General features: G+C 31.7%; 1 non-coding gene across 1 annotated transcript; it reads left to right on the forward strand.

Annotated features, from left to right (window-relative positions):
• The first annotated feature begins 11,164 nt into the window (after positions 1–11,164).
• LOC124078262 (U6 spliceosomal RNA) lies at positions 11,165–11,268 on the forward strand. The gene has a single exon (XR_006846860.1). It is a non-coding gene; the product is annotated as a U6 spliceosomal RNA (small nuclear RNA).
• The last annotated feature ends 328 nt before the right edge of the window (positions 11,269–11,596 follow it).

Below are 11,596 nucleotides of genomic sequence, written 5' to 3' on the forward strand. Positions count from 1 at the left end.
AGCTGAATTTGTTTTTAAAATGTCTAAATCACAGAAGATTTTGCTTCTACTTTTTTTCAGGTTTTATAATAAATTATTGTTGGATTTTGCCAAAGTCTCTGTGACTACTGAAATGATTTCATATTTTTCTCTTTTTTTTAAAAAAAAGGTGAATTATAGATATGATTTTTAAAATTTAAAAAGCTCCTATCTATTGATTATATATTAACATTTTTATTGCTGGATATGTTCAATAAAAACATTCCACTGAGAGGATTTTAATGATTACAAGTTATGTGCCATTTTTTTTTTTTTAGAGAGAGAGTGGGAGAGAGAGAATTTTTTTTTTTATATTTATTTTTTAGTTCTCGGCGGACACAACAGCTTTGTTTGTATGTGGTGCTGAGGATCGAACCCAGGCCGCACGCATGCCAGGCAAGCGCACTACCGCTTGAGCCACATCCCCACCCTATGTGCCATTTTTTAAGAATAAGGGAAAAGGGCTGAGGCTGGGGCTCAGTGATAGCACACTTGCCTGGTATGAGGCACTGGGTTCAATTTTCAGCACCACATATAAATAAATAAAGATCTAGCAACAACTGAAAAATATATTTAAAAAAAGAATAAGGGAAAAATAGAACATTGGAAAAGGAATCATATACAACCACAAGAATGGGACCCTAATTAGAACAAGTTATACTCCACGTATGTATAACATATCAAACTACATTGTACTGTTATGTATATCTAAAAAGGACAAATAAAAAAAGTTACAAAAAGAAAAACAAACAAAAAATCCTAAGATAAAAATATTTGCCATAGGTTCTCTATTGGGCTATTCTGAGGACTGGATAAAGCAATATATATCAAAGTTATCCCAAAATTCTATCATGTTGATACAAAGCATCAAATCAATTTTAGATTTTGAAAGAAAAAAAAAAGAATCATATATATGTCGTATTCAAGAAATAAATGCCATAAATACAAAAATTAAACCAGAATAACAGATAAAAAATGTAAATTTATTAGTATTTTGTTGTTATTGTTTGGTAGCAGGAATTTAACCTAGGGCACTTAACCAATATGCCACATCCTCAGTCTTTTTTATTTTTTATTTTGAGATAGGGCCTTGGTAAGTCACTAAGACAGTCTTTGAATTTGCCATCCTTCTACCTCAGTCTCAGGAGCTTTTGGCATTACAGGTCTGCACTACCATGCCCAGCTAAAACAAACAGTATTTAAAGAAGACTTTATATCATTTTAGCACAGTATATTTGGAGAAGACAGGGAATAGTGAAGACAGCACTGGAATAGGCTAATATCCAAAACAGAACAATAAAAAACAAAGCAAAGTAAAACAAAACAAAAAACCTAAGAATAAACAGGTTTATCTGAAGTAGAAAATTTTTTTACAGAGGAGAGATTTAGCAGAAAAAATAACTAATGACCAGAATTTAAGGTTTGTTAAGTAATTGAATACCAAATTTGAGCTAATCCCTTATGTACTTGGTAAATAATTTAGTATTATATTTTAATGATCAAATAAAAATTAAAACATTATTAATTTGGAAGTGAAAACAAGAAAAGCATCAAATAAATGTAGGATTACAGATGGAGAATATACCCTGAAGATTACTGAAGCATCCTCAAAAATCCTCAGAAAGACAGTAAAGCATGTAAGACTTATTGCAGTTTGAATCAACAAGCCAAGTTGTGGTAGCTGAATTTCAGAGACTAAGCAGAGGTGGAGGTACCTAAGATTGTTTCAAAATTTTGAAACTAGTTTTTGAGGAAAATGGCAAACACTATGTTTTAAAGAAAAATAGTAGACAAATGACTTGCAATTCAGGACAAATAAAGAAAATAAAATTAAAGTGTTTAATTGAATTTAAGATTGACACATCAGACATAATGATTACTAGTCAATGCAAAAAGATGTTGGGAAATGGATCATACCCAGAGAGTAAAGATCTTCAAGTAAGCAAGACTAAAATTTTTCCATATATTTTGAAAATCATAATAGTGTTAAAATTTTAATTACACCATTGTAATGAAATGAAAGTCTACTTTTGGGTCTGAGGATATAGCTCAGTTGGTAGAGTGCTTGCCTTGCATGAACAAGGCCATGGGTTCAATCCCCAGCACCACACACACATACAAAAATAAAGTCTACTTTCAACATGAAATTTGCAGAAAGATAAAAAAAGAAGTGGTTCTTTAAAATGTGGTGGAATATTACTCAGCAATAAAAGAGAATAAAATCATGACATTTGCAGGTAAATGGATGAAGTTGGAGAACATAATACTAAGTGAAGTTAGGCAATCTCATAAAACCAAATACCAAATGTTTTCTCTGATATAAGGAATTGGATTCATAGTGGGGTTTGGAGGAGGGGCATGGGAGGATTAGATAAACTTTAGATAGGGTAAAGGAGTGGGAGGAGAAGGGAGGGGGCATCAGGGTAGAAAAGATTGTTGAATTAGATGGATGTCATTACCATAAGTACATGTATGAAGCCACAAATGGTGTGAATATACTTTGCATACAACCAGAGTTATGAAAAATTGTGCTTTATCTGTGTAATATGAATTGTAATGCATTCTGAAGTCTTATACAACAAATTAGAATTAAAAAATGTGAAACAAAGCTTAATTATACTAGTTATGCAGGAAATCAGGGAAATACAAGCCAACCATCACATTTTATTATGAAATTTCAAATGTATCATCTGTACAAAAATTAGCATCTGATGGCACTAAATTTTTAAGGATGTGGAGCAATAGGTAGTGTGTATGTATTTCTGAAAGAAGTGTATATATTTTTTTTAATTTACTTGATTTTATTTTTTAAATTACATGACAGCAGAATGCATTACAATTCTTATTACACATATAGAGCACAGTTTTTCATATCTTTGTATATAAACTATGTTCACGCCAATTCATGTCTTTATACATGTACTTTGTTGGTTTTTTGCATTACAATTATTATTTTTGTATATATGTGTAATAAGAAGTGTATATTGTTACAACCATGAAAAGTGATTTCCTGTTTAAGTTTTTATCCTAAAAATAATCTGGTAAATGAATAACATTTACACAATTAAGGAGGGTCACCAGTTTACTATTTATAAGATGAAAAAAAGGGAGTTGTTTTGATAAATTATATTTAAATTCAAATGCTGGAATACTTTTCATCAGTAACAAATGTACATGGGTACATACATGAATATAACCAAAGAAAAAAATAACCTAATTCAGAAATAAATGACACTTTTAGGTTTGTTAATAGTACAAAATTATCCAAATAAAGCACATAAATGAAATGTATCATATGAATGTCCAAATATGAACCAAATATTTTAAAAGTACATGGTACTAATGCACACAAACTTCAAATTACAGTATGATGGTAACTTTAGGAAAGGTATTAGGATAGGGCTTTGGTAATAGTAAAATTGTTTATTTCTTAAGAAGAAAAATGTACAGTAAACAAGACAGTAATGCTAGATTGTTTAGCAAATACAAATACTGAAAGTAAGCCATAATGTTAATTCTTGTGAATTTAAATAACTCAAAATTAATCATTTCAAAATAAATAGTAAAGATGAATGGACCATGTCTTTTTCCCAATATAGGGTGACCTGGATCTAAATACCTCCCTAAAATATTTTTTCTCTTCTTTAGGGACATTCAAAACTGCTTGACTTCTTTGTGAATCCAAAGCATGACTAGGTTTTCTGTATGCAAAACAAGAGAAACTTCCCTGATTAAAACTAATAAAGTCTCTGAAGAGCAACTACATATAAAATTTCCTTTTGATTTGTCTTTGGCCCAATTAAAATGGGCTGTATTAAAATTTAAGTATGGCTTCTAAGGCATACACATACCATTAAATTTGCAGGAATAATGAAGCCAACCAATTTTATTCCTCTTTAATAATGCATTCCTATATTTGCTCTTAAGGTAAGGTTAGCATTTATTTATTGATCATGATGCATTATCTACATAGTGGAAACTACTAAGCAGTTTTCATCTCCTGTGATATTTCTAAATAATTCAGAAACTAATTTCTGTTTTCTTTCTCTCATTAAAGTTTGTCTCTTTTAAACGTACAAAATTTAAGTGACCTACAGCTTAGTTTGTTTCTATATTGTCCAGATTGTACAAGTGGTATAAAGTAACCAGATAGAATTTGCAGACATAAGTATCCCCAATAGTTTCATCTTTCTCTACATTAGCATCTTTCCTTTCCAAGTATTTAGGGGGGAAAACACAAAATAATAAAAGAATATACATTTTCAAATTACCTCTCCATCTAAGCTCCATGGTCTCTCTCACACTATTCACCTAGCCAGATACTTTGAAATGTCATTATTTTCTCACTTCCCCAAAATTATTAAAAAATGGAAATCTGATTTTAGCCTCCATTTAAAATCTGGGGAAATTTCTCTTGTTAATACCAACAGTTATTTCTTAGTGTCTTATTTGACCTTTCTTTAGTGGGTGATAATATGTAACATTCTCATTCCCACATCCCCACATAAATCATATATGAGGGTTAATTATGGTCTTAAAAGACAAGGTTAAAGTATACCTTGAGGTGGAAAAATAACAGCAATAAATGAACAGTTAAAAAAATCATTGAATTTTCTGCCCTATTAATTCTATACTTCACAACTCATACTGTATAAATTACTTTTTTTTGTTGAGTTTTGCTTTCTTTGCAGTCATTTTCTGAATCTACACTATTTCCATTTTAACTCAGATACTGGCTTATTTTTTTCTCTCTGGGTGTGTTGCTTTTTTTGTTGTTTGTTTGTTTGTTTGTTCTTTTGTTTTCTGTTTACCAAAGCTTATATCATTAAATTTGTCATGGACTAAGCTAAATATTTTTTTGGTAAATCACCTTATATCTCATGCCTCAGTTGCCTGAAATTAAATCAGGATACTAACAACTATCTCTGAAGTAGTTAAATCATAAGTCACATATAGAGAAACTATCCAATTGAACAAAATAAAGACCCCTAAAATAGTCTGATACTTGCATTATCAACTAGATTTTTGCAATGGCAGGGTCATATGCCAAAATCTATTTGACAAATGATATATGTGTTTGGACAATCATGCCTAAAATCATTACAATAAGTCAAATCTAAATGTCTCACATTTGATCTAGGTGCAAAAGGAACAATAATAATAACACTTTCAAAATAATACATGAGAGAACATCCTGTGGCTCCAGAATATTCATGTTTCTTTAAAACACACACACACACACACACACACTACAGTACATTCAGAAAACAAAAAGTTAAATCAGAGTAAGATTTACAAATTCAGATCATGAAAAATAGCCAGTAAGAGAGTACCTACAGATTGGGCAAAGATGCTCATAACACATAGAGCAAATAGAAGAAAACTAGTATACACTATTTATAAAGGATTCATATAAATTCTTGAGCTGGATAGTCCAACAGAAAAAAAATGGGCAAAAAGAATTGAACATACACTTTACAAATACTATATATAAGTAAAGGCTTGTGAAACTAATTTAAACTGTTGGTTATCTTGATGAAGGTTTTATATGGGATAAAGACATAACAGAAAGGAATAATAGAAGGGCTTCTGGAGCCTTGCAATTTTCTTTATCAGTGACCTTGTTTTCTTTTATCTTCCTATGAACATAACAGACTATTTTTCTGTTTGCTTTAGGAACTTTTTTAGAAGTTTTTCTTCTGATGCTTTTTCAGGGTAATACCATCCTACTCCTTATGGTGTAGAATTTTTATAGACCTCATGTTGATTTTTTTCCTGTTTGCTCATCCTTGAACAAAGGAACATCTGCTATGCTGGGTGCTTGCCAACAGTGGGGTGCACTGACTGCACTTGACCCCCACTTACTGTTCACATGATAGCTTGTAGACTCTCCCACATGGATGTAAAACAGAGAGCAGGTTGACACAGACACTGACTTAATGCCTAACAGAGATTCATGTAGTGCCTTTCTATCAAATTGAAGGGCATCTTTTTTTTTTTTCCTACAGAATTTCCCCATTCTCTAATACACAAGAAAAAGAATTTTTGTCTCATTCCAAGGACTTCAAAATGTTTCCCTCAAAAATGAGTTGAAGTGTTCATTTAAGAGAAGTCTTTTTAAAAATGTATAGAAGACAGTTCTGTATATTGTTTGATTTGAAAGAAAATTAAAGAATTTAAGTTCTAAAATGGTTTCAAAAGGAATAATTCATAGATAATATAAATTCTCTGACCAGATAGAGAACATGGAAACCTCCAACCTCTATATGCAACTACTCATGAAATGATCAAAGATCTATTTACAATCATGTAAAAACTACCATTTGGGAGAGTGATTAGGTTTTCAACATCACCTCTTTTTATCTCCAGATGCTCAGTAAGCTGTTACCTTGATACTGTCATTAAAGGGGAAAAAAAATGACACAGTTGAGAGACAAGAAATTGCCTGGTCATCTCAGAGGAAAGTGTGTGGTGGCTGCCCTGCTTTCTGGTATGTGCAAAGCTTTAGTTTCTGAAGTACGAATAAGAAGTAGAAAAAAAGATAACCAGGGATGAGCAGTAAGAGAAGAAAGAACAGGAGCTATATTGAGAATTTAAATATTCAGTCAGTATATTCAATATGTAGTGATTGAGTGATATGCAGAAGAAGGCTGACTTACTTAAATTCATTATCTCAAATATTTTTAAAAATCTCCTATGATGTAGGTATATTCATTTTTATTTTATATAAAGAACAATTGGAAATTAAAACTAGTAAGTACTTCACTGAAGACCATATACCAAGACAGCAATAGGGCTCCAATTAAAATCCAGGCAGTACTCATCCAAATACTTATTGTGTTTATGTCCTATTATGAAACTTTTAAATAAAGTTTGAATTACACATAATAACATGCTTGTTTTATGGTATTCTTATCAAATAAAGCAACATTAGAATTACTACTATCATAATTTGATGAATATAGTCACTTAAACTGTGTAAATATTATTAAAATTAATTTAACATGAATGAACTTTAGTTATCAGTGTTGCTAAAAGTCAAAATAATATTATATCACTCTTATTGGGAGAGATTTTGGGGGGGGGGCGTGTGGGGTACCAGGGATCTAACCCAGGAGCACTTGACCACTGAGCCAAATTCCCATCCATTTTTTAAAATTTTATTTAGAGACAGGGTCTCACTAAGTTGCTTAGAGCCTTGCTAAGTTGTTGAGACTAGCCTTGAACTCATGATCTTCCTTCCTCAGCCTTTCCAGTCGCTGGGATTAAAGGTGTGTATCACCATACGTAACTCATTGGGAAAGTTTAAAAACAAAAATTCCAAACTAAATATACTACATTTCTGTAGATATTTTAAATATCATGCATAAAAATTAATGTTTTAAATGTAGGAAAAAGTATGTGATATATGAAAGAAAAAATTTTACTCAGTTTTATTCTAGGCACTTGGGAAAGATTTGATTCATAAGATTACTTAATAAATACTTTTTGAAATTTATAAAGTACTTCTATATATTGAATCAATCTTACAAATCTATTAGATGTGTTCAGAAACATCTCTCCAACTTTCATTTCATTGCTTGAAATTCTTTCCTACACAAATATACCTCTCTCAGTGTATTGTATATCTATTTTAGTAATGCTGTCCACATAGAGAGAGTCATTCTGCAAGTATTTGATTAAAATTAAAAGTTAATTGTCATGCATTTTCTAATGCATTTTAGACATTTTTTACATATATAAATTGGATAGAGTCCTTAAATGTAATAAGATTTTCTACAGTAGTTTTCACCTTATATTTCACATCTGCTTTTCTTTTTGGGTACAATGTGGCACTCTGTGGAATATTGCAATAATAGGAATGCTGCCCTGCTTTATTTATAACTGTGTATCCTTGTCGTCATCTTTGTACACTACTTTTTTAAAATTTGTGATTCGATTGCCTGTTCGGGTGATTTTATATCAGCAAAAGCTCTGCTGCCTGTCACTGTCACTCCATTGTCAGAACCATTCATTTAGATGAGGTTTTTGTTAGCTGGTGACTGAATTATAGCTTCCTTGCACTTAGGAAATCACCCCTATTTTCAACGCCATGGGAAAGTAATTGTAAATCACACAAATCTTCAGTACCATAATGGCCCAAGGAGGAAATCTAGATGTCTATCCTAGTCTCTGAAGACTTATTATCTAGGCCAACCAGCCTCACTTCTATTCACCACACACTTTCTCCGTTCCTCAAACCCAACTCATTTCATTCACTGCATTTGTCACACTACTTCCCGGTGTAAGACTTTGAAATACATTCCACCTTAAAGCCTAAAAAAAAAAAAACTTCTTCCAGAAATCCACATTTTCATAGCTAATTGTATTTTATGGGACAGTTCAATTGTCATTTATTCCAATGTCACTTTTCCTTCCAAATATCCAGAGCATTTTCCTGAAATTTTTTGATGACAAACTTGAAATAATAGCTATTTAGATACATATCTTGCTCCAAAAGCAAGGATAGCATCTGATACAAATGTTTATGTGTGTCAGTTTCATCTCTTCTTTAACCACTACAGTGTTTTACAATGACACATGTTCAGTTGCCACTGAATACATTATCCACAAATATACCATGGCATTTGATAGACCTGGTCTTCAATTCTAGCCTTTATATTTGCAGCTACGTAACCATTGGCTATACATTTACTCTCTTTGATCCTATTTCCATATAAACATATGAAAATGATGGTGGGGAGAAATATATAATGTATATACAAAATCTGACATGAAATAAATACTTGGTACCTGTTAATCTTCTAATTTCAAACACTCAAAAATTTTAAGATACTGGTATCTAATGAACCAAGATTCCTTCCCTTTCTTTAAAACATTGCTCAAATCATACTCTTACGTTTATTCATATGTCTTTTAATTTTTCTCTTACTCTGGTATTTGCCTCTTTCAGTTGTCAAGGGAAAACGTATCCAGGAAATTTTCTTCTGTGGCCAATCTTTCCAAAAGTTTTAAGGATAATTCAGAAAATTTAGTTCTACAACATTTCCCCTTCAGTAAAAAAGCAAGTGCAATTTTTAAAAAGTCTACAAACTTTCTAAGAGGGTAACAGCATTAAGGTAGTATACTGAACAGTTTCACCAGGTGTTATCTATAAACTTTTGCACAAAGTTTTAGAAAGGTTAAGACTATAGATTCTCTGCCAATAAGATTGTTTTATTTTAAAGTGGATTATGCTTATGACTTAGCTATAAATTCCCTCTGGATAGCATTACAAAACACTGAATAATCTTGTTGTACTATTAGAATTTACAAATCAATATTGAGGAGAGACAATTATCCCAGGATGTCCACTCTGCAGTTTACAATTATGGGCACCAGAAGTCCTTTGCCTTTTCTTATTCAGTCTTTTCGTTTCCTTCTCCTGCCTGGTGCAATGGAAGGTTCGGACAAGCTCTCAGACCTCAAGAATGAACTCTGGCAACACTGCAGCTGCATCCATCTCAATTTCGGTTTGGCGCCTGCCTGAGTTTCAGCATCTTTTGCAGTTCCAGGCCTGGAAGTTCTGAAATCTCCACCAATGTGAGCTGTTGGTTGTTCTTTCACATTTTAGTGGTTGCTGTGGCCAAACATTATATTAGGAAGCATTCCTCTACCAAACATTATGTCAAAGATATCTTCATAGGCAATATAAACATTCAAACTGTGGCTTTTTAACTCCTTAAGGGCATAACAATTCAGCAAATGAGTCCCTTTCTTTAAGTCTGTAAAAAAAAATACACAGGTTAGAAAAGACCATACAATGCTTAACTAAAAATGGCATTTTTACAGAAAGCTGTTTAGTATGGGGGTGTACCCCAATTTAAATGCATCAGAGTCTTTATACCATATTTTTCCCAACTTTTCCTGTAGCTGTGTGCTCCTTCAATATAAATATTCACTATTTATTTTAAATATTATGAATTAAGCAAATAGTATAATCAGTACTAGCGTTAATTTAAAGTAACTTCTAGAATATAAACCTTTATTATTCTCTGCATTCAGTTGGCAAATAAGCCTGAGTCATGATCTTTTATGGTTCCCTGGATTACTATAACTATTCCCTAATTGTTCTCCATATCTCCATGCTTACCACACTCCAAATTCTTCCAAACCTCGCCAGGAATTCCTTACTTAAATCATATAATGACTCCTTACCCTCTTCAGGATAGAATCTAAAATTTTCACCAGATTATGCTACACACTTTATGACCTGATAGCTTTTTATTTTCCTTTCCATTTTTTACATCCTCCCCAAACATATAACTACTCTCAAAAATTACTCTGTTTGTAAAATTCTCCCTCAGCATTTTGACCTTCATTTTGTGACCAATAGTGACACTGCTTAGCATACCCTTGCCCCTTTATACCTGGGAACACTTCTTACTTAATCATCACAATTTTTTTTTTCCCCACAGGAAACCTTAAGAAGTATTCCCTGACACTTAGCATCAATATGTAAATACTGTTGCATTGCTTTAAATATATGAGGGTCAGATTCATGCTTTCCGATTGACTTCAGTTTTTCTTAAGTGCTTTTAATCATTTCAGTCAAATTCATTGGATCTGTCTTCAAATTCATTGAGATCATGATGATGAAAGTTTTCTATTTGTTCCCTCTTCAAATATTTGTCAGAATATCAGTTAAGCAAATATTTTGTAGATCTATTTGTTCAATTTAAACAGATGTCAAAAAGTATTAACATCATTATCATCACCATCAAATACCACCATTTATTCATAAATAGATCAGGTTTTGGTCTTGTCTCCCTGATAATTTTTTTTTTTTTTGAGAAGATACTATGTAGGTTAGGCAAAGCTTAATAGACCCTGGGAATTATTCTAATCAGAAGATGTGGATTAATTCTCACATGAATGCTATTAGGAAGGTAATTTTTTTCCACTTAATAAAGTATAGAGAGATTAAATAACTTATCAAACAGTCTCACAAAATGAATAAATGTGAAGTTGGAGAAACAGTCTGTCTACCATCTGGACTTTTAAAATTGTTTTATTCTGTGAGACATATTTAAAAATATGTACTAAAAAATCTAAAACACACACTTCAATAATATTAGTTAGAAACATATTTTTAAAATATTTTTAAGTTTTCATATTGGCAGGACATATATTAATATTAAAATAATGCAGAGATTAGCAGGGCCCCTGTACAAGGATAACACACAAATTTTTGAAGCATTCCATATTTTTATGAATATACAATGGTGAATCTCATTATTATAGATCTCCCAAACACATTAATTTTTAAGATAATCATAGTTATAAACAGCAGAAAGATCAGTAGGGAAAAGAAAACAGGAGAAGGTAGGAAGGGAGGGAAATGGGATACACTGGGTACTGAATTAGAGAAAATTATATTCCATGTTTACATGACTATGTCAAAATGAATCCTAATGCTATATATAACTAAAAATAGCCAGTAAATTTTTAATTAAAAAATAAAGTAATCAGGATAAGCTGCTAATGCTTGTACCAACAATGTTTAGAAACACTAATGTTTAGTAATTTAGATGTGAGA

The sequence above is a fragment of the Marmota monax genome, unplaced genomic scaffold, assembly GCF_021218885.2.
Source record: "Marmota monax isolate L192 unplaced genomic scaffold, Marmota_monax_Labrador192_F-V1.1 WCK01_AAM20220418_F8-fsc00175, whole genome shotgun sequence".
Taxonomy (NCBI): Eukaryota; Metazoa; Chordata; class Mammalia; order Rodentia; family Sciuridae; genus Marmota; species Marmota monax.